General features: G+C 36.7%; 1 protein-coding gene across 18 annotated transcripts in view; it reads right to left on the bottom strand.

Annotated features, from left to right (window-relative positions):
- LOC119623841 (uncharacterized) overlaps positions 1-24,368 on the bottom strand; it is a 147,797-nt gene that overhangs the window by 122,089 nt on the left and 1,340 nt on the right. For 11 of the 18 annotated variants that reach the window (XR_005239894.2, XR_012094568.1, XR_012094569.1 and 8 more), the window contains exons 3-4: positions 22,674-22,733; positions 5,827-5,884 (exon numbers count right to left, since the gene is read on the bottom strand). The exons of 2 other annotated variants lie outside the window; for them this stretch is intronic. The gene's annotated coding sequence lies outside the window, so the exon portion shown is untranslated. 5 more of the 18 variants (XR_005239893.2, XR_005239892.2, XR_012094564.1 and 2 more) reach the window with 5 other exon arrangements.

The raw sequence follows: 24,368 nt of genomic DNA, 5'->3' as shown, positions 1-24,368 counted from the left end.
GGGACTACAGGTGCATGCCACCATGCCCGGCTAATTTTTTGTATTTTTAGTAGAGATGAGGTCTCGCTATGTTGCCCAGGCTGCTCTCAAACTCCTGAGATCAAGCAATCTTCCCACCTCAGCTGCCCAAAGCGCTGGAATTATAGGTGTGAGCCGTTGCGGCTGGCCTAAAAGTAGCTTTTCCTATACAGCAAGGTTTTAAATAACATAAAAGTATCGCTTGCTTAATTGTTTTTATATCATAATTCATATTTCTAAGTAGAGTTACTTAAGTCAAATTGACCTTGATGGCAGTGATGCAATTTTAACAATTGTGCAACTAAACATCAGTAGAATTGTCCATATCTTCAGTTTGTCCATTTTCTATGCATACTTCTCGATAATCTGAGTGCTTAGGCTGATGTTTAAGTCCCAACTCTTTGAGGTCAGTTAGACATGGATGAGTTAGACATGGCTACTCTGGAGCATAAAATAGAAATTTCCATCCCAAAGAAAGTGTAACGCAAGGACTAGGAGAAAATTAATTACTGAGTGCCCACTTGCATGGAGGTATTGGGTAAATGCTATACAAAGAAAACGGAATGGATTGAAACCTTTTTGCTTCAGTTCTAAAATGGACACCTTCACCAAAAACAGTGTGAAAACCCCAGAGGCCCAGAAGCTATTCTAGGTAAATCTCACACTTTCGCCTGGATATTCCCAGGATGCACTGAACTGCCTTTTTCCAGTTTGGCCACCGTGGAACTTGAGAGCCGTTTGCTGGTCCCCAAGGAGCTAGCAGTGAAGAGAGACACCTTTGCCTCATTTCCTAGTACCTCAGGGACCAGATATTCTTTGGCAATCCTCAAAGAAAGAAAGTTTTGATGTATATAGATAGTGGCTTGATCAAGAATTAAAGTTTTGAATAAAGGCGTTGGTGTGTAGCCTCATCAGGGACAAAGAGAGTAGACTGAAAACAAGGCACAATCAATGTGTCTCAATGTGAATCCTAACTGCCCCACCTAGGTTCCTCACTGCAACCTCTGCCTCCCAGGTTCAAGCGATTCTCCTGCTTCAGTCTTCTGAGTAGCTGGGATCATAGGCATGCACCACCAGCTAATTTTTTTATTTTTATAGAGATGGTGTTTCACCATGTTGGCCAGGCTGATCTCAAACTCCTGACCTCAGGTGATCCACCTGCTTCAGCCTCCCAAAGTGCTGGATTACAGGTGTGAGCCACTGCACCTGGCCAGAAAACTCTCATTCTGACATGGGATCTCAGCAATCATCAGTCTCCAGGTCTCTAGATGGGGACGGCATGTCCCAGAGACAGCCTTCTGCCGAAAGTCTCACAGAGTGAGCAGCAGTTTTAGAATTACAACCAGTGGGGGTAAAAGGAGACAGCTGAAGTGTTAGAGAAGAAATAAATTCTTCACAGCAATTAACTGATTAGAAGGAAAATGGAAACACAGGGAAAGACACACATGACTTCTACTGGCAAGAGATGTCAGCAACCTCAACCGTGAATTATTGGCACAGACAACCAGGGGGATGTGAAGAACAAAGACTGTGAAGAGCTAAACAAGGTAACCTGGTTTCACTGGAGAGGATGAGGCTTCCCTAGCAAAGGGAATGGACTGTTGCAGTAACTATGTGGGGAAGTTATCTGATATTTAGACTTTCTATGTTAAGCACAGTGTCAGTCACAGCGTTATCTCCAGTATCTTCAACAAACATTATTAGCTGCAGCTGTTTCTGCTGCTACTCAATGCCCCACTCCCTCCACCCCAGCTGCTTGAGGTCCATCAAATGTGTTTTTCAGATTTTCTGAACAAACTACAAAATTACTATTTTCTGTGGCAGTTTCATCTTTCTTTTTGTTGCATGTTTAGGTCTCTTAACGACATTTAGATCTTTTAAGTTTTAGAAAGGATACTCCTTATTTCATATCATATACGAAGTCTAACAAATAATCTCCAAATATCAAATGGAAAGTTTAAAAAAGGTCACATCTACCCAGTGTCTCTCGTTGGCTACTCCATAGACCTGCTGTCATTTCTCATTATCCTTTTCTTATGATTCCACACACAAATCCAACCCAGGTGATTTGGTTCTTAAAGAAATGAATGTGAATTAATTCTGATGATCATAAATTTTAATGAGACAACACTTCAGATGCTCTCAGATGTTCCAAATGCAAAACTTATCTTTTCTGTGGTGAAACTGGAAATTCTTTTCTTAGGAAACCTTGATTGTTTCACTCCTGCTATTTTTTACATAATGAAACAATTTGCATATCAGCAAGGTCAGAGGGGACAGAACTGGAATCTCAGGCTCCTCATCTCCCTGCTGCTCCCACGTCAATGCTACACATTTCTCATTCCCTTTTGTTCATAAGTTTTATAATTTCACAGAATTACAAGTCATATAGCATGACATCAAGCTTGATCTTGTCATTTTGCTTGATTGTGCAAAATTACAGTCGTTCCAGAATGTTGACAGAATTCCTTTCAATATTTTCTCTGTTCGTTTATTAAGTGGCAATGTCATACTTAAAGAATGATCATTTCTGGGACGACTCATTCAAATCTTTGAAGACTGACATACCATTAAAAATTCGTTTCTCCCAATCACCCTCTATTCTCTCTGTCTCCAGTACACTCAACATGTCAGAAATAATTATAAGTGGGTTAATATATACAGAAGCCATTTCTCTTTAATATTCCAGAATGAATGAATGTAGTATTGCTTTGTTATCAGCTTTATTCTGGTTGGAAATTTACATTCAGTATCAGTAATATCTCATGAAAAAGTTGAAACCTGCTCTAATGTTTCCAATTTCTCTAGATCAGTCCTACCTTCAGACATCATTTGTTTCTTACAAATAATTATTTAATATTAATGGGAAAGGTCTTTCTTCCTCAAAGATGGCCCCTACCTTCTTTTGCTGCTTTTCATAGGAGGATGTCAAGGTAATGACTTTGCTATGTCATTTATTCACATTAGGGCAGCTTGTTTAAAAACAGATTTCTGATTAGAATTTTTTTTAAAAAGCAGGAGGTGATTATTAAGCCCATTCAGAGTTCTCTCTTATTTCACATTGCCTTTTTAGAGTGGGCACTGCCTGTTGTTTTTATCAGACAAAGGCAGAAAACTTGTTTTGTATCCAAGGTAAATGGAGAATGTCTATACCTGTATTTTTTTTTCAAAGCTTACCATTCTTACCTATGGTAAAAGGCTGTTACAAAGAGTACTACTCTATCATGGTCTGGCTTGTAGAATAAATAAAGCAGCCTCTACAAAAGGATGCATTCTGTGTACCTCTCTCCAAGTTGATGGAATGCAATGTATTATGGGAAACATTATCCCTTTGCACAGATAATCAGGATTACAAGTTTTCTGGATCTCTGGCTTGTTGGCTGATATTACCTGCTTGGACAAGCTCTAAAAAGAAACACTGCTAGGTGGGCCTACATGTGGAGAGGCCCAAGGCTTGCTGAAACGCCCTGACATAAATGCTAGGAGACTAGTTTCCAACATGGCTGCGCCTTGATGGAAAAAGTTCTTGACTTGGACAGATGGACCTGTGTCTCCTCTTTGCCACTTATTAGCTATGTAGCTTTGAGCAAACCACTTATGCTTCCTGAGGCTTATTTTATAAAATACTGGTAATAATGCCTTTGGGGGCTCATATAATAAATAAATTAATGTATGTGACAATGTTGGCTCATAACAAATTATCAGGCAGATGCTTGGCATTATTTTTCTTAAGTAATTACCTAAAGCTAACAAGCAAGTCAGTCAAGATCATGTATATCAAACAGAAATCTAGAGGAAATGTGTATATAACATAACCACATTTGCTCAACACTAGGAATAGGAATTTCTTCTAATGAAATATTACTGTGAGTAAAATTTAATCTTATGTATCTATCATATGTATAGGTAACCAATTTTCAGTGAGTGGAAATGCAGTAAAATACTCAAAAACTGCATACAGAGTAGACATAAATTAACACTTTTTAATAATTCAGGAGGCATTTCATTGTCTTATTGTACCTAAGGGTCATAATTATGATTATCAGTGGCTAATTTACCAGATAAATGGATGGAATGCAAATGACTCTATGGTATAACTGAGAATAAATCTTTGGAATTAATCGATGCTATCCATTTTTAATAGTCACAGGTCTCTATTTCAAAAATGCAGCATGAGTTCAATCATTCTAAGTTATCTGATCTGAGCTTTTTGATGATTTGTATTCTCCTAAGGGGATGTTAACCTCAGCACAAATGTCCACATTCTAACATATCACCAAGCATTTTGCCGAAACATAATGCCTTGTGGGTAGTGTTCAAGGCTGGAAGCCTTCTACATGCCTGACCCTGATCCACCAGGTGTGGAAAGAACAGCAAGAAGTAACTGCAGAAAGGGGAAATAGAGAGGAAATAATAAGCTCTGTGCTGACTAATTGATGAGACTGTCAAAAAGATGAAAGGAATTAAAAGCTAAGGAAGACTCTGTAAATTATATGGCACTAGAAAAGTCTAAGGTATTATTATAATTATTGCTATTAATAGTCTTACTCAGTTTACAATGGAAGAGTTATATATAGCTTGAAAGAGAAGAGCTCTTTTCCAAATGATGATACATTTATTCCTTCATCATCCAATTCTTGCTCTCTCAGCTTATGTCTCAGCCAATGTGAGTGACATGTATAGTCTATCCTTGTTTTCTTCTGTTTTTATCATAGTTTGACACAGTTGAAATAGATGGGAAGATCTTGCAGAGAAAAAGGCTGCAAGCAAATTCTGAAATTTTAAAAATAGCTGTCTCTGAATAGTAAAAAGGTTTCGGCACATAGGAAGCTAAAGATGCTCTTGTTAATATGGCTAAAAGCATGTAGCAATTATTGTAGAATGGTAGAATATTCTAAAAGCTCAGCATCTGCACACTATATCTGTTAGGATGTCATTGTCACAAAAGGCAGATACATGTCAGAATGATCTCCAGTTCTGAGCTTGGCCATCGGAACTGTCTACTTGAAATAAATAAATCTGCATATGTGAGTGCTCGTGCATGTGCAGGCATAGCTCTTATGGTTGTATTGCTATAGACACACCCATTCACACAAAAATATATCACTGTAAGAACTGACGACATATTTGGCAGAGGGCTATAAAACTCTACAACGCCATCGACAATCATTCATAAATCACTTAAAAGTAGAACTAGATTAATAAAGGTAGATATTCATTTCCCCACCACAAGAAGAGCTGTTTCCATCTCCTTAATTAACTAATACAAATATCTTTAGCATATAAGCAAAGCACAGTCCATAGTGCTTAAAGAAGAAAGAAAAGAATGTATAAAATGGTTATATAAAGGGCAGTACAGTAATAAAGACAATGAAGGAGGTTTACATTGGCTAGCACGGAATGATACATTACATATACTAGGTCAAAAAGCAACTTGTAGAATGTTAAGTATAATATCGTCCCACTTGGGCTTTACATACACGCAAAGACAAGTGTACTTAAAGAAAAAAGTGTAAAATGACAAAAATCAATTAATAGTTCTTCTGGGAAAAGAAGTAGAATTGGGGAGGGTGGAGGTACAGTTCCTTTTCACTATTTAAATTTCAATATAGCTATTATTTTTACAATTATTTTTTAAAGAAACAAAGGAGATATATGTCATAGCACCTCCACATAGAGAACACTGAGTGTAATTACAAGCTTTTTTTAATCATCGAGTCTACCAATTTCTGTTGATCACATTGTTCTGCAAAATAAACATTTTTTAATTGAAGGACATAGCATCTTTTCTGGCTTACGGCCACTTACCCTTCACAAGTACTTCCAAAGCTTCATCCAGGACATTATGCTCATGTTAACCTCAAATCTAAGGAATAGAAAATACTAGTAAATCCATCTTGCTCTCAGCCCACATTCACCACAAAAAGAATGTTCTTTCTTGTTTTTAACTGAACAGATTTAAAGCACTAGAAATAAAAATTGTACCCTACTTTTTAAAAACCTATCTATACATGCTTACACAAAAACCTCCATGAGTAGCTGTTTCGGAACACGGGCTTAGGTGAAAGCACATCCCACTTTCACCATCATCAACCGCGTGGTTCTTTAGCCCTTTATCTGTGTAACTAATATGGGAAGCTTTGAAATAACAGAGCACAAAGGGCCAAGAAACTAAAAATTCAAGTCTCATATTTTGTCTACAATATTATCAAACTGACAATAGCATACAGTGCCCTAGTCATTCATTCATTCATTTGAAAATATGACTGTCCCGTGAGCCATGCACCTGGTCATAGTGAGAGTATAAGACAAATTCTCATCTATTTGCTCCCCTCAAGAAACTTACAGTTGTGTAAGCAGGAACTTCAAAAACAGAAAAAATCTTGGGTGGTGCTTGGCATGAGGGGCTTCTGGGTTCCTCTGCACTAACCACCCCCATAAACAAATAAATAAAAATGTGGGAAAAAGTCTTAAAGAGTATCATTTTTTTCTAATCTTTGAGAAATTCCTGCATTTGTCTTTGATATAACCTACAATTTTACTCATGATGGAAGTAAAGCATAAACCTTTATTTCCATGAGGTCAAAAATCAAAACAAAAAAAAAAGTTACCAATGGAAGTAATGAGGAGTAATGGGAAGCTACATGGAGGGCTGGCAAACCATGACCAGTGGCCTAACCCAGGCTGCCGCCTGTTTGTGTCAATAAAGTTTATTGAACACAGTCACACTCTTCTCTTTAGGTATTGTCTCTGACTGCTTTTGAGCTACCACAGAAGAGATGAGTATTCATAATAGACCTCATATTCTCCACAAAAACTAAAATACTCACTAAACTAGCTAAGTAAAAGTTTGCCAATCCCCAAGATGCTAATAAAAACTGGACAATGTACTTAAAACCTGGAATGTACTTTTTGTCTATTTTCCATTTTGGTGTGTGCTTTTGGGAAACTTTTGTTTCCAAAGGGATTCCTTAAGGCATGTATGTTTGTTCCTTCTCTGATATTAGGAGGAACAAAAAGAGACAGTGAATAAACAGTGTTGTAAAACATAGGTTGAGGGAATTTAAATTAAAAATAGAATGACTTTACAATGTTTGTAAATCTGAACTTTGCCACTACATTCATGTTCGTGTTGGCCAAGGGCTGAAATTTTGAGATGGATGTCGAAAGAACAGCCTGAATCAAATGAGTAAGAACACAATGGGGCTTATTTAGTCAGTCTTGGAAATATTTATAATATCATGAGTACTGCCCAAATTTCTGAATGTCCCAACTTTATTCTAAAAAGAATCTGGCCAAAACATTTTTTAAAAATGTTTCAGCTAAATTTTCATAAAACACTTGCGCGGATGGAACAATGAAGACTACTGCCAAAGACGCTCCAATTTAATTCTGCCTGGCACATCAGCCAGGCTTGTTTGGCATTTCATTAACAAAAAATAAACCTCACTCTTCTTCCTGAGAAAATAGCATGTGTAGTATTTTTGGGGACAGCAAAGCTCAGCATGCTATTTCTCGATATGAAAAAAATATATCTGAAATGTGGATAAATAAAGCTTTTAAAAGACTGTCTTTGGCATGGTAACTGGCCACCCTGGGAAATCCGTGTTCTTAGTATGTGACTGAATAAAGCTAACATAAAATAGACCTTTAAATGTTTAAAAAATCACAGAGAAAGAAGGTAATAAAATAGTAAGAGGATTGTTCTGGAAACAGAAAACAGATTCTTGTGACACTTTGACACTATGATGCTCCAGGCAAGCCAATAACTTCATCTTCCTTAATTTTAGCCTCTTTTTGGAGTAAAATGTACATAAAGTATGGATGTCATAAGAAAAGATAAAAGATACTTGTATCTGTGACTCATTTGCTCTTCCTCAGAAGAAACGAAAGAAAAAAATTAAAAGTTAAAAAAATATATAAATGCATCCTTACATGAACAGCTTCACGACTCAATTATCAGCAGTGGAACAGACAAAGATCATTCCAGTTCTGCGCCAAATTCTTATTCAAGGAAGTCTGAATTTAGTTGAAGAAAATAAGTTGCTAACAGCTATCAATGGACTGAATAGCTCAGGTTAACACAAATTGGATACTGATATAATCAATATAATGACTGGATTATGTACGGGGTATTGATGAGGCTAAGGTTAGCTGGATGGGGGTGGGGACAGGACACATAAGGGAAAGGTTCTTGGAGGAGGTGGTACACTTGTGTTGACTGAAGAAAAAGAAGGAGTGGGCCAGGAAAGAAGAGTGAGAAGAGACTTAGAGGCAAAGTAGACAGTATGTGCAAAGAAATAATATGGTTCATGTGTAGAATTCCAAGCTGTTGCATGTATCTGGAAAGCAAAGTGCAAGACAGGAAATTGTTAGAGATAAGACTAGAAAGAGGGAGGAAGCAGCAGATTTAAGGCTAGAATTAAGCTTAGGAATATTTTGTACTTTATCTGGCAGAGTAGGGAAACACTGGAGGGTTTTAAGCTTGCACACAGCAGGTCTGCTTTGGGTTGTATGTTAGGTGGATTGCATGGTGACAAGGCTAATGGAAGAAAGGTCATTTGTATGGTGCAGATGTCCAAGCAAGAGATGAAACATCAGAAGTAGCAGTAGTTCTCAACTACAACAGTGGTAGTGATTGTGAGCCTTGCAGATGGATTCACAAAATATTTAGCATGAAAAATTAGCAGTTCCCTAATCCCAGCACTTTGGGAGGCTGAGCGGGGCAGACCACGAGGTCAGGAGATCAAAACCATCCTGGCTAACATGGTGAAACCCCATCTCTATTAAAAACAGAAAAAATTAGCCGGTGTGGTGGTGGGCGCCTGTAGTTCCAGCTATTCAGGAGGCTGAGGCAGGAGAATGGCGTGAACCCGGGAGGCAGAGTTTGCAGTGAGCCGAGATCACGCCACTGCACTCCAACCTGGGTGACAGAGCGAGACTCTGTCTCAAAAAAAAAAAAAAAAAAAAAAAAGAAAAGAAAAGAAAGAAAAATTAGCAGTTCCTGGTACCGGGTTTGATATGGAAAACAAAAGTGGGCAAAAAAGAGCCAAAAGTGAGTCTTAAGTTTCTAGTTTGGATGAATGAGTGGACAGTGGTGCCACAAAATGAGACAGAGAGCATAGAATGGGGAACCAGGTTAAGGAGGATGATGATGAGGTTAGTTTGCACATGTTAGGTTGGAGGGTGCATGTTGGATATGGCAAACGGTTGGATATTTGAGTCTGAACTGCAGACAAAAGACTGGGCTACAAATAAAATGTCTGAGTAGCTGCAAACCATGACGGTGGATGAGAGTACTAAGGGAAAGTGTACAGGGCAAGAGCAACAGGCTGAGGATGAACCCAGGGGAAGAGGAAAAAGAGAAGTCCAGGAAAGAGGTGAAAAGGCATAATTAGAGGACCACCCAGAGGGTATGGTACGGTGGAAGCCAGGGGAATGGAAACCTTTCAGAGGGAGGGAGGTATCAATGGGGTCAAATGCACAGAGAGATCTAGGAAAGAATTTTAAAGCCCATTGGATTTAGCAATTCAGGAATTACTGGTTCATCAGTAGTGAGGCAGGAGCAGAAGCCAGATGCTGGAAGTTGTAAAACTAAGAAAAGGCTGGACACTGTAGCTCATGCCTATAATCTCAGCACTTTGGGAGGCCAAGGCAGGAGGATCATTCGAGGCCAGTAGTTGTAGAATAGCCTGGGCAACATACAGAGAGCCTCATCTCTACAAAAAATAAAAATAAAAGAATTAGGCAGGTACAGTGGTATGCGTGCCTGTAGTCCTAGCTATTTGGGAGGCTGAGGTGGGAAGACTGCTTGAGCCCAAGAGTTTGAGGCTGCAGTGGGCTATGACTGTGCCACTGCACTCCAGGCTGGGCAACAGAGTGAGACCTTTTCTCAAAAAAAAAAAAAAAAAAAAAAAAGGAGAAGGGACAGTACATCATAGTTACAGGAGGTTCATCTGGGTATAAATAGCTTTGAGACTTTCCTGGCTCTGTCACTACCTAGCTGTGTGACATTAAACAACTCCTTTTTCCGAGTTCAGCCTTCCTTATGACAATAAAATGAGATGCTTCCACTTCATGGTTTCTTCTACCAGAATTTCCAGTTAAGAGAAGACTACAGATAATTTAGTTATACTTTCTACAATGTAGGAAATTAAATCAAAATATGATTTATAGATACTGAAGCAAATATTGAGTAGTTCTCAGGTCATAAAATTATGGTGTACATCTTAGCAAAGAAATATCTGATAATAATTAGGAACACTAGCTATACAAAGAGCCTTTTCGTTTTCAAATGAAAAGCTCATTTGAATTACACAATATTTTCCTTCCCTTTCAAAGTCCAATACCAAGTGTTTGATGACAAATCAAAGCAGAATTGTTCCAGCCTTAGTACATATGCCACTGTCTCCAAAAGCAAAGTCAGAAAGACAATTTCTGGAGACAAATAATTCATTTCTGTTTCTGCTCTATTCACTAGAAGGATATAACCACAGCTGAGATTCAATCTGACAGTCAGTCATACCAAGTCTACGGATTTCTTTACCACACAGATTGCAATTTCTCCTTGCAGTGTCTCCCTAGACAATGCTGAATAAAATGACCTCAAAGAACTGGCAGAGGGGAACTAGACAATTAAAAAGTGCTTTTAGCTTTATATAAATTTAAGCAACACATACTTGTGATCCTGAAGATAAAATGGAATAAATCACAGTGCAAAGAAATAACCTTATCCTTTCTCTTCTTCATTCCAGAGACAGAAGAAAAACCATGCAATAAGTATGTTTGGTCCCTTAAAGGTTTGCTGGGATCCTGCATATTCTTACTCAGTCCTGCTCTATGAGTAGCTTTTCTATCAGAGAAGCAAAACCTATAACCAGTTGTTTTTAATTTTTTTCTATCCTTTAATGTTTCGGAATCCTCCTCTCCTATAGTGTTAAATTGTGCTGATGTTGTTATTTTGTTTTATATAATCTTTTACAACTATTAAATTTATCCTCCTTTTTGGTTTTCATGTTGTAGCTATGGTCTCAGTCCTGGATCTGTTGCACTCTCACCTGGATTATTGTGGCCTTCCCTATCTGGTCTTTTGATTTCTGAAAATTAAGATTCTTCATCTGCCTTTCCATGGCTTCAAGACTTCATTAAAAAGACTATCATCAATACTCAGCAGGACTGCTAGGGTTGCTTCCACTGCTTATCCATGGACCTCACCACATCTACTTCCTCCTTAGGTTTCCACATTGATACTTGATATTGTTGGCTTTCCTAACTTCAAAGCGCATGTGGGCACCTGACTCCGCCCCATCCACTATGTCTCTTAACCCTTCTTAGTCTGCCATATTATTCTCAGTCAAGTCACCTCCATACCCTCATCATCTAACCATTCCTATTTTATTTCTAAACCTTCCCCTGAAGTGTGTCCTGAGTCTTTAAATCACTTAATCTTCCACCTTCCTTCCCTCAGTAATGCCTGGCTCTAGAATTCCATAAGAAGCCCATCTTTGCTGGCAACTTCTGGAAAGCAAATATCCCTTAGTTGCAATTTCTGAAGTACACACCATTCTTTCCTCCATTCCTTTTTTAATACCCCAAATTACCCTATGATTTGAATATTTTATGTCGTTATGACTTTAGTAGTATTTTCTAATTCCAAATGTATTATATCTATATCTCCTTTTTTTAAGATCTTCAACCCCTCAAGTGCAGGTATTGTATAACTATAAATCAGCCTTTTGGAGTACTGTCCAGATACCATTTTGAAAATGCAGAAATTTTAATGGTGATAATAAAATAGAAAGTATTACGCAAATTTGCCTATTCTTCCATGAGGACATGAATGAACAAATCATTTTGGAAACCACATAGCTTGGCTCTATCAGTTCCCCAGTGGGCCTTGATAGCACTAAGCCTATTTCTTACCTTGCTCTCTGTCCTGTGGAGCTAATCCAACCATAGACTTGCCTTTGAAGTCCACTGGAACATCATGCATGGGTGAGCTCCAGAGAGCACACAAAAGCAAGAAAAGAAAACTGACATGTTATTCTTAACCAGAGGGACTGTGCTATTTCCGAGTTTCTATACACACTTGGACATCCCACAGACTTCAAGAGCCTGCAGATGAAGCGGGAGAAGAAGTTGAATTTATCAGTGTCCTGCAAATGGGCAGCAGATGAAGCCACAGTGGAATGAAAGTTTTAAATTCCAAGTAAATAATTCTTTTCTTTATTCTTTATCAAGAGTCATACAATCACAAATATAAAATTCTTTTAGGCTATAAAATGACTCCCTGAGAATGTCAAGTTCTTCTGCAAATGGCATCCACTCTTCATCTAAGGTATAAAAATTGCCTTGTAGACTAGCATTCAATTCCATGCAACAGACATTTATCCAGAATCTTTACTGAAAAGTTGTGCTCATCAAGATGAGAGCACCATCAACATCTTCAAAAAGAAAAGCATAAAGCAGCTCTCATAGCATATAGTCCTCCACAGCCACTTAAAAGCACACTCTCAAACAGCATCAGTATGTGATGCAGCAACATGGGTGAAATAGAAATTACAGCTTTAACACTGCAGTATTAATACTTTAGTATATCTCTAATATACACCCAAGGGCTTAAACTAAATCACATGGGGGAAACTATATTTATTAAGTATATATTTTTGGACCCTGCACGTCCTTTTCTAAAAACAAATTCTACTGAAATAAGAGAATCAACAAGAGGACCCACTACTTAACAACTATGTGTGTTCTTGGGTGTTTTTTTAACCTCTCTAAACCTCTGTATAGTAACTTGTAAAGTGTGAAGGATCATAATGCTTGCCTTTAGTCCATGTGAAAATGATGCCTGACATGTGGGAAATGGTTAAAAAAATTACTAAGGTGGGTATTATAATCCTTATTTTACAGAGGAAGAAACTGTGTTTCAAAGATACTAAGCAATTGGTCCAAGGTCATAGTAGGTCTGGAGTTTTAATCTAATTTGGTTTGACTCCAAAGGCTGTACTCTTCCACAAAGGTTGCTGCTTCTCTTATGGTCCCAAAGTGAAAAAGAAAAGACGACATCAGCTGAGATCTTCCAAATACCATCAGACATAGATGCCTATATTCCAATTACCTTCTCTTGAAAGTGTACGCTCAGATATTAGAATATTCGACCTTCAAAAGCCTTCCAAGGCCCTCAAATCACAGGGTACAAACTCCAAGGTAAAAACGGCTGAAACCACGACTGATCAATGTAGCCTAGAAAAATAAACATGCACCTGAGAAGTAGAAACTCACTGATTACTGACAAGATATGAATTCACCAGAGGTGCAAGAAAATAACTTTGTGCTGCTGGACATTGACTGATGCAGCGCTGCAATTCAGATTTCAAGTTTAAATATTTCAAGATGAAAGCTAAGGAGTTGTATTTGTTTTCGGAAGCAACATTACTCAAAATACGTTGGTTACATTATTGGGGAAAAGACAGAAGGCAATGAGCAATTTATGCCAAAGTTACATTATTATGAATGAGTACACTGGAGATGAACCAAAGAGGTGTACCATCTCCTAACAGTAAGTATGCCTACTCTCAAGCATATTTACTTTAGAGGGACGACACTAAAATTAAATTGGAAGAAGAAATTGGACATTATGATCGTTATGATCCAGCAAGTGAAAGTGAAACTGGGAATAGCTGAATCTGCAATTCAATAAAAACAATTTTTTCCACATATTTTCTTTCAACTCTTCTGATTTCTAAATTTAACCATATACCATATTTTCTTAATACTATAATCCTTTGGCCTTCTCAAGGTTTTGTTTTGTTTTGTTTTGTTTTGTTTTTTGGCTTCTTTTTTCTTCAAATTGTGTGAGTCTTAATGTGTATTTTTAAAGGTGGGTCAGATATACTGTCTCTAAGTACCTAATCTTCAAGCTCTAAATCACCCAGAGGAAAATGAGGGTGGTGGAAAGGAGAAGAAATTCCACCGAAGAATTTCTCAACCACATCTTTTACATTGCATGGAGTTCAAAGGTGTCTCCTGCAAATGGCTATCAAAATGAAATACAGCTCAGAGCAGACAGCAGTGAGAGGAGTTCCTTATTTGGGAGCACCAAAGGCATTCACAAGTCACAGGGAGAAGGTGTGTAGCACCTCTGCTGTCATTATCTGTTTAGACAAGTGGATGGCGAAACTTGCTTCCCAAAGACACTGAGAATTGAGAGTGGCTGCATCCAGGAGTGGGTCTCATTAAGCAGCCTTCTTTCTGATTTTCTCCATGATGTGTCTAGTATAAGTCCCTTCACATAATAGGATCTCCAGGAAAATTGGTCCTTTGCTACATCCTCTCCCTGCCCCCAATAAAAGGGCATCTGTCTTCCACAGCTCACAGAATACCATACACTGTCAATAAGAAATATCTGCTAGCAATGTGTACTTTTTTAGCCAATTCTTCCCTTCCCTGGGCAGAGAAGCCAGAAATAGTCAAGGCTCTTTTCTCTACATCTACAAAACACAAACTCCACTAGAGAAAAGAAGAGAATAATTAAGTCATTATTAGGCCTTTGCTTTTCAACACACAGGTAACTAAGGGCAAAAATGTCAAGGCTTTTAAAGTGAAGTTTTCCAATTCTTTTTGGCCTGCTAATCTTTGGCTTTCCTGGAAAATGGTAATGAACATGCATACGAAGTTGTTTTTCCTTAAAATCGTAAACTTTCATATTTGAGATAGAAAGTGAAAATTGAACCAATACCAAAGCTCTTTGCTTAATGTTATATTTTGTTTGAAATAGTGTTTTTATCTATGTGGGTAAATGGTATAATATTTCTGCCAGAGAATGAAGCTATGGGCAGGGCTTTACACATCCTGAGATGTGAAAGACAGCTTTGAAAAGTTTTCCATCACATAGAATGTGTTAGCCTATCTTCTCAAGATAGCGAGGAAGTTGACAAATTTCAGAAGATAGGCACAAGCAATGATGTAAACTATTTTTAAAATATTTCAATTTACATTCATGTCCAAACTTCGGAAGACTATTGCAAAGTTAAATAAGGGCACCAATAAATCCACTAAGCCCCCAGTCTTCGATACACATACACGTATTTTACTATAAACCTTCAATAAACTAAAATATTTGTAATTTTTAGACAGTTGAATTAATCACTAACAGGATGACGTAGTTACATTTTTTTAAGTTTTTATGAAATGAAAGCCTTATGTTTTTGCTGATGAAATCAATTGAAAATTCTAAAATCCATTTCCAAGAATTAGCCTTTATTCTGAATATTCTCATTATTCTCACAACAAATAATCTGAACCTATATTCTGAGCCTGAAAGTTATATTTGATGGTTAATACTGCTTTCTACCTGTGCAGAAATAGCTTTTCCCTTCACACTACTAAAGTATGATTGCTAACAGTAATTTCATTATATTATTCAATTAGTTCTTCAAGGTTTTCTTTTCTCTCCAATTCTACTACAGTTGACGAGAGAACGGTTATATTTTCTCCTTTTATAAAATCCTTCACAGTGCCATTAGCAACATTGTTCAGATGAGATAATTAGGGAAAAAAGCCAATTGAATGATTGAGTGAATGAATGATTGAAAATCTTTCCAAAGTTATAATAATAATTGTAATTATTGGGGTCAAAGAGAAACCATTTTAGTCTGAAAGATTATACACTATACCGACTTTTACCCAATTTGGAATGAAAAATTAAATTTCCAAACCATGTAGAAATTCTGAACTCTTTGAAATATTTTGTTTTGTGGGAAAGAACCAGAAATTCTTTGCCATATGTACCCATCTATCTTACTGTAGTTACCCAACCGAAAGATGAAATAATACGACGAAAGAGATAATTGACTGGAGGAGTTTAAAATGTTTATAAATATTAGAGATCCAATCAGTAAGTAACTGAGTGAATTGTCGTGGACTGGACTGCATTGCCCTGAATCAGCAGGATTCAAGTGAGGACTACTCGACTCTGGATTCGGATCTTCCTAGCACTTTAAAAACATCAGGTTTAAAATAAAATAGATCTGAGTCTTTAAGGTGATCCGCCTGGTTATACTGGCATTCTGCACTATACCATATTCTTACTTGTCAAACTGTTTCCCTGGATTGAATATAAGCACAACATCTGATGAGAGTCAATGTATGTCTCCTATTTCCATTACGTAAGTATATACCTTCTAGATGGCTTCCTCACCACTTGAAAGTTACACCATTCTCAATATTTTTTAAAATTAAAATTAAAAGCTGCTAACACAAAACTATTTCTGTAAATGTCACCAAATGGAATTTCTTTTAAAGATCAACAGCATCATCATACAACATGCCTAAAAACGGAATGGTATTATTCGTGCGTCACTTACAGTCTTTCACATATTAAGTCCGCAGCCAACTAACAAAACAGAGGACTCCAGGAGCTTTTTAAAAAAATCTTTTAACCAAAGTGAGCTATGAATTTAGCATAAAAGTATCTTCTTTATGCTTGTATGTTCAAATTAATATGCAATGTCCCCAAATTTGCATAATATGAATTCAAGAGGAAGCCAAAGGATTTATCTTCACAGTGACAAAACAAGCCGTTAATACAGAGGAAGAAAATCTTCAACCAACTCAACTGATGGAGACTGTACTGAGAAAACTGGCTGATTAAATATTTCCCTTTTCAACTGCATGTTGTGTGTTCTTGTGGCAAATCACAGAGGCTAAATATTGTTCTCCATTTGCTACTCTCATTGTGCACCCAGGTGGCAGCGAGATACCAACAATTACACACTGTAGCTAAGTGCCAAGGTTCATGTCGGAAATTAGTGTCAAAATGAAAGCACCATAGAAAGTTAGGGTTAAAGGGGAGCCCAGCTCATCCTCTGCATTTTACCGACGTCAACACAGCATGTGATAAGCATTTGGAGCACAGTTCGTTTCTGGAACTCTCATGGACTGTTCAGTTACTACTACTACAAGACAGACTGTGGAAATATCTCTTGTTTCTTAAAAGCAGGACAACTCAAAGCCTTATGGCCAAAGCTTTATGCTCACTTATCTCCACTAGCAGGTAGGAATTCTCAAAAACGGGGCTGCTTCAGCAGGGTCCTCCCATATAAGTTCATTCACTGGTTTAAGAAGCAACTTTTCTAGCTTGCTTCACCCAGGAAAATTAACACACGCTACACATATATTATGCAAAAGTAATGCCTCCTTGAAGGAAGCCCTATCTATGTTTATATCTATGTACATTAATCTGGCTCTTATAGCCAGTAAAACAGCCTTACAGCAGAGGTCAGATATAGTAGTTGATTTTTTTAAATATCCACATGGATTTTCCTATGAAGTAAAATTTCTACCTTAATAACTTGGTTTGAGTGTTCATAAAAATACAGACCCATATCTCTCTTAAGATTTCAAGGCTACACCTTTGCATATAATCAAGCAAAAAAAATAATAAAATTAACCACAAGTACTGTTTATTGATACAGGAGATTTGCACTAGGAGTTTGAATGTTGAATTTGGCTTTTATTGAAAATAAAAACCCAACATGAGGTATTAGGTAATAAAACTTTATGATGGTTAAGGAAATGGCTCTTTTTTGAGGAGTGGTGGGTGGTCAGCAACTTTTATGGTACTGAAATATGTCCCAGGAAGTAGAAAAATCATCATTTACAGTGTAAAACAGCAAAATCAACTTAGAGTTAACAGCATTGTAGGCCTGAATTGTGATGGAAAACAGACAAACACAACACAATTGCACTTTTCCTTAGAAACACCAGAATGTCCATTCTATATCAAATGTATTAATATAGATAAAAGTGACAATCTATTCCAGGAAGAATCAAAAATATATTGCATATATTAATATGTTCCTTAATGATATCTCTAACCCTAATATAAATATTTGAAGACATTTAAAGGCCTTAGGATATGATTTTAGGAGTATTATTTTCTCCTTCCCTGTAAGCTTTCCTCCATTGTCATTCTCTTCCTCCTCACTCCCCTTCTCCTCTTTTCCTGGCCCAAAACATGTATGAACTGCATACCCTATGTGAGGCACTATGCTAGGCAGTGGGGGCTCTTACTTCCTAGTCTTCAGGTCCTATCTTTTGAATAGTCTTTTCTTATTTCACTGCTAGGTCCCTGAACTCTTAGCCAGTATGTCAGTTGGGCACACCTACAAACATAGACATGGTAAAAAAAAAAAAAAAAATGTGGGGGATCATCTCGCCTTGAATAATCTTAGTTGTTACAAGTGCCATGTGTCAAATAATCAATGTAGATAAAAGAATTTGGGGATTTTATTTCTAAGACACGCTTCCTCAGAGCCAGGGGCTTTGACGTGGACATTGAAGGTTTGAAGTCTTTGAGAAGGCAGTGGCAGAATTATTTCAGGTGCAGGAATGGCCAGAGAAAATGCAAGACAAACTTTGTGGGGGCAATGAGCAAATCAGCCATACAGTGTAGAACATCCCTATTTAGAAATAAACAATGATACAGTTGGAAAGAAAGACTGAAGCCAAATGGTATAAGATCTAAAAAAGTTTGACATTTTAAAATTGTATCCTGTTGGCTCTGGGGAATCCCTGAATGCCGAAGAAAATAACATAATAAAAGTGTCAAGGTAGTTATGAGGCACCTGTATTCTCAGGGCATTGACTTAGGCAATAAAGTACAGGGTTTTAAAGCCTGTTCTAGCCACTGCTTTATTCTGAACATCTTGAACAAGCCTAGGACATTGTAGAGGCTCAAAAATATGTGTTGAATATCAAGAAAAATTAATAGCACCGGAAGGACCTAGATTTTAAGTCATCTCAGCTGCTTGTTAGCTCTGTGACCTTGAAGAAGTTATTTAACTTCTCGAAACCTCAGTTTCCTCATCTACAAGCAGGAGTAATGATGCTACCATTCTCATAAAGTGATTGAGAAGATTAAATTAGAAAATGAAGGTAAAGGGCTTAGCACACTGTCTGACATATAGAAGGTAAATGTTAGCCATTGATAATTAGAATTAGAAATCCCTTAAAATAATACAGGAAGCCTTGGAAGGAAGCATAAAAACAATAAAACCAATTTAGTGTCTGCTGCAGAGTGGGCCTGAATAATAAGGAAAATGGGATAAATTTAGACTTTCTAAATACATATCAATAAGATAACTTCTTGGAGCACATTCTGACTGTTTTACTAATATCTTCTTCTAAATTGGTGTATATATATATTTTATGTATACACACACACACACACACACACACACACTCTGGTTTCACTTCAGATTGTATAAATCTTTCCCTTTTTACTAAATTGGTATATATGCCTAGAATATATCTTAAGCTATTTAAAGAGTAGAAAAGAGAAATATACACTCCAAAATAATATGGATTGTGATGTGTGATTCACTGATGATGTATAAATCACTAGTAAGATTCCCATAATCTACAAAATCAGGAAAATATATGAAATACTGAACTAATGGTGACAAATCAAGAGCCACAAGAATAGTGTCTGGCACATGGTAGGCACTGAATAAACATTTGATGAATGAGTAAAGGAATAAATGAATGCTTTCTAAATCCATATGGGAGGAGATTTTTAAAATAATTCATTTGACTTCCATGTTTCCAATTTCTAGCAAACTGAATTCTTCAAATATTTTCTGGAAATTCTGCATGTTTTAAGATCTCTACAGTAAACTATGTTAAAACACTTGAGATTGTGATAATTAACTACAAATCATATGTTCCTAACCACTCTGTGTTACCTTGTCTCTCTCTAAGGAAACTACTAGCCTACTAGTATACTTCAGTAACTGCGTTTGAACTACGAACTCAATTGTCAGAAAAACACAGGACATTCACAGACTTATAAATCACAAGCATGCTGTGCTTAAATAATGTCAAGTAACATAAAAGGCATGAATGCATGGCTTAGAGATATTAGTAAGGATGCAAAAAGGTTTTGTACAATATACAGTATAGTATTATAGGATCATAAAGTCTAGCAACTTTAGAAGGATTAAGGGACATAACGAGCCTATATAGCCCTTCTCTTGGAAAAGAGATTATAAACACAGTTAAGCAAATACGATGCTCACATTTTAAAATCTGAATAAATTATTAGTGAGTCCTAGAGTGTGTAATTAAGCTTTCTAGGATAACTTTTTTCTTAAATCATTCTGCTAGCATTTAAGCAACAGCTATCCAACTGATAGCGAAACAAATGAAAATTTGCTGTTGGATTACAAAGATGATTACATACAAAACCTGTAGATAAAGCTTTACCATGTATCCTTGCCAACAAGGTAGAACAGTAACTTGGAGTGCTATTTTTACTAGCTATCTAAGAGGACCCCTCCCTGACAGTGCATTCTGTATAATAAATTTCCTAGATGATGCTCTGTTTTGTGGAAAATAAACCAAGATAGCTGAAGAAAAGATTTTATTGAATTGCACAAATAACCGGCTACTACTAAGAAAATCCATATCCTAATATCAATCCCGTGGACATACCAAAGCCAACTCTTTTAGCACTTCATACACAATTTCTAATGAACCAAGTTTTAGCCTTTCCCCCACCTCACCCAAATTCAGGCAAATGGGTCAGATAAATAGCTTCAAAGTCAATACACCTTTCTAGGTGACAGATAAGAATAATGGCACAGCACAAAGACAAAGGCAGAATTATAGTAGGCAGAAAGGAACTATAAGTAAGTATTATAATAGCTGATCTGTAATAGTGGTATTTGAAAAGGAACATAATGACAAAAAGAAAGCAAACTTGGAGAAATGTAGTAAACATATCAGGAGAGAATAATGTAATCAGATGCCAGAGCTTAATTTTACTTCTATAAAAAATTACACTAATGGTGTGTTAATTCAGCAATATTATATTCTGACTAATTATTTACTATAATCAAGTTAAATTGTATAAAAATTTGTCTAATTAGCATTTAGAACAAAGCAGTCTGGAAGCTATTGGCTTTGTGTAACTTGCACAGAAAAACTGATGTAAGGATTTCATTTTGACTTACATGAAAATTGATCTAATATGTCATAACTTTAGCACCCAAAAGATTTGATTCTTTAAAAGCTATGTGATTAACTTTACTTATGTGTACATCTCCTGAAAGAACTGAGGTGCAAAGATGTTCCTGGTAACATTAGCTGTAATCTTATTAAGTTTATATCTCTGCACTTACCTATTTAATAAAGATAACTATAACAACAGCATATTTACATACTTTTTTATTTCTTAATCCAATTTTAAATTTTAAAGTATATATGACATCTGGCAAACAAAGTAAAACCGAGCAAAGTAAAATCACTCAGCATTTATTCCTTCTTTCCTTTTTCTTTTCTCAGCTTTCTCTGACTTGCATGCCTCTTTGTTTTTTCTCCTTAAACTACAAACTATCGTATCAAATATTCTTCCCTTTAAGACACTCCTAATTCTCCTAAGGAAGTGTCGAATTAAAGTAGGCGCAATCTGGAAATACTCACTGTTTTATCTCAAGAGTTCAATGCAATTGCTTCATCTGAGATAAATGCAAGAAGGCTTTTCTGAAATAACTTTTACATAAGGATAAAATGATTTCTATACAAGAAACAATTACCAGCCAACATTATTATCACCACAAAATTGTAAGCTAGAATGAGCAATAAAAACATTGTATTTGGAACAAGATATTAGAGAATAGCTATTAAAACATTTTACTCAATTTCTATTACACCTTAAAATGAAAGTCATCAAAATGTCATTACAGGCCTTTTCCCCAGATTCTTCAGAGAGTGAATTTAATCATTTCAGGAAATTGAGCACTATCCACCATTCACTTAAATCCTTTGAAATAACAGCAAAGCAAAACACAATGTGAAATTTATAAGACACTTTATATTAAAATATATTCATATACATACATAGATACATACTGAGGAGTACTTGTCTCTGAATACCTAAAATTAATTCTTGGGAAATTAACCACTTACATAAAATATTACCTTCAAGAGGACTTAAAGTAAGAAACCCAAGTAAAGGAGCCTCAAGTTGAGCTCTATAAAATCCCAGAGTTAATAAAGCACTAACATATCAGGGTTTTTTTTTTTTTAATACCTTCAAAAATCAATTATTTGGAAATTACTTCAAGCCACAATTATTACTTGTATACCGAAGCATGGAACTTTTGCTGCTACTCTACTAAAGAAAGCTAAACATTGGTTGAATAAGTGCGATTACAATAATATAGGCATGGTTATTGGCTCCTTTAGAAAACTGGTACTTCATAAAGAATTTTCAAGCCAGAAGAGACCTTTTGACATCACCTAACCCTGGTTCTTAATTTACTAGTTCTAGAAATAAAATCCACATAAAATAAGTATTAATTTTATTGATCTCCAAAATGATCATTTTCTCTAAAGAAATGAAAAGCTGCTTATTTTCAAGGCTGAAGGGAAACATAGGGAGCACCTGATTGCATTTTATCACCAAAGTTAGCCAATCTTCAGAAAATGACTAACAATCAAATTTTCTAAGCTCTTCTCTTTAAACCTTTAATGTTAAAAAAAAGTCAAATTTTAAATAATTATATTTAGAGAGCAGTTTTCTAATGCTACTGGCAAGAAGTAGAGGAAATGTTTTGAAAATTGCACTTTTAAAAATGTTGAATGTTTACCTTTTGATTTGAGGAGGATGTCACTTCTCATGGAACCCATTTTCCTGAAGATATTCAGCACTGGCCGATTTAGAATAAAACTATTAGCATATTACTTTAAAAAATAAATAAAAATAAAAAACTTTACTACAAAGCCACAATCTCACTCGGAAGGAAGCTGATGGTGCTTATAAGCAATAAATGCCTTTCCTGATACCTATTTTGTCATCACCATCTTATTAGCAGAGTGCATGTTTTCTGCAGCATCCATCAATTAGCCGTTTTTAAGGAAACGGGAAATGTATCAGGGCTCATCTGCTAAGCAAGGCTGTATACTCCATAGCCTCTTAATCACCACGGCTCCTTTCTAACAAGGTTCTAGAAGACAAGGAAGCCTAGAGACCATTAAGTAGCACACCAGCAGAATATTCCCAGGAGTCACCAATATTGGATACAACTTTCCCCCAAAGAACCAGCCTGCGACTGAAGGCGACAGAGCCGCCCGTAGTAGAGCCACAGCACATCTGCCAGCTTGTGCCTTAGCGCTTGGCAATTGCAAAGCAGAGCCCAATACCATCAGACAAACTACTCCTGACTTCTTACTCCCCCAGCAGAATCCAGGCATTTGGAGAGAGCCTGACGGTTTCACAGGCACCCCAACTAGAGAGAAGGTAAGGAAATGGAAGGCTCACCCTTTCATAGTCAATCCACCTAGAGCTGCATCATCCGAATCACAAATGAAATGCTAATGTACAAGAAAATGAATGCCAATTTCCTCCACTTTGCTCCAAGTTTCAGTGGCCCCTCCACAATAAAAGATAGCTGTTTGTGGAGGCTGCCTTGTTCCATACCATTAACTCGGAACAAAACATATTTTTAGTGGGACAGCAGTGTTTACTTGTAAGAACTGATGAATTGCTCGGCACCATTTATCACTTGCAGACAAAGACGTTCAGCCACAATTTTGGACATAAATCAAGGTACATGCTCCTCAATAAAAAAAAGACTGCTAAGTCCCCAAAACCACGGAGATTGAGGTCAGACTGGCCATAGCAACCACGAACAGGACTTGGGCCTCCAGAAGGACCTAGCAACCGATAAATGAGTTCAGATCTCTTTTCATCTCCACTGGTGTGAAAGCCAAAATTAAAAAGATTAGATCACCCTGCACCCATTACAAAAGGCGCCACAATGAAAAAGTCATTTCCAGCCTTTGAATCACATCAAATAAATAACATTCATCCCTGCTATAATGAACAACTTTCAAAGTAAATTGAATCTCCATAGTACTGCTTTCCCTGGCTGAACAGTATTTACATAACAATATATCACAGGAAGCTCCGAATGGGTCTTATAAATGGGGACCTGGGGATAAAAAACATCTTTAGCCCCGATTACTGTATATTCAGACTGCTTTTCGGTCCCCCTCATTTAAACAATGTGTTGTATCAGGATCGTAAACAATGTTTTTAAATTGTGGGAAATGAAAGTTTTTGGTACATTTTCAAATGTCTGCACTCATCCCAATAGATTCCCTTTTGTGGGGCACTGAGAACATAAAAATCACTTAACCTCCTAAATCGATGTCCTGGACTCATTTTTGTGACAAAGAATTCTCATCTATGTGTACACTTGCTTCTTTGTTCATGCCAGCAATGTTTCACCCTAAATATCTGCTGAGTTCCTTTGTATCACTTAAAATGAAAACACATTTGC

This window comes from Chlorocebus sabaeus, chromosome 11, assembly GCF_047675955.1.
Source record: "Chlorocebus sabaeus isolate Y175 chromosome 11, mChlSab1.0.hap1, whole genome shotgun sequence".
NCBI classification, from domain to species: domain Eukaryota; kingdom Metazoa; phylum Chordata; class Mammalia; order Primates; family Cercopithecidae; genus Chlorocebus; species Chlorocebus sabaeus.
The sequence above is the reverse complement of the archived record's forward strand: the minus strand, read 5'-3'. Positions and strand labels throughout refer to the sequence as shown.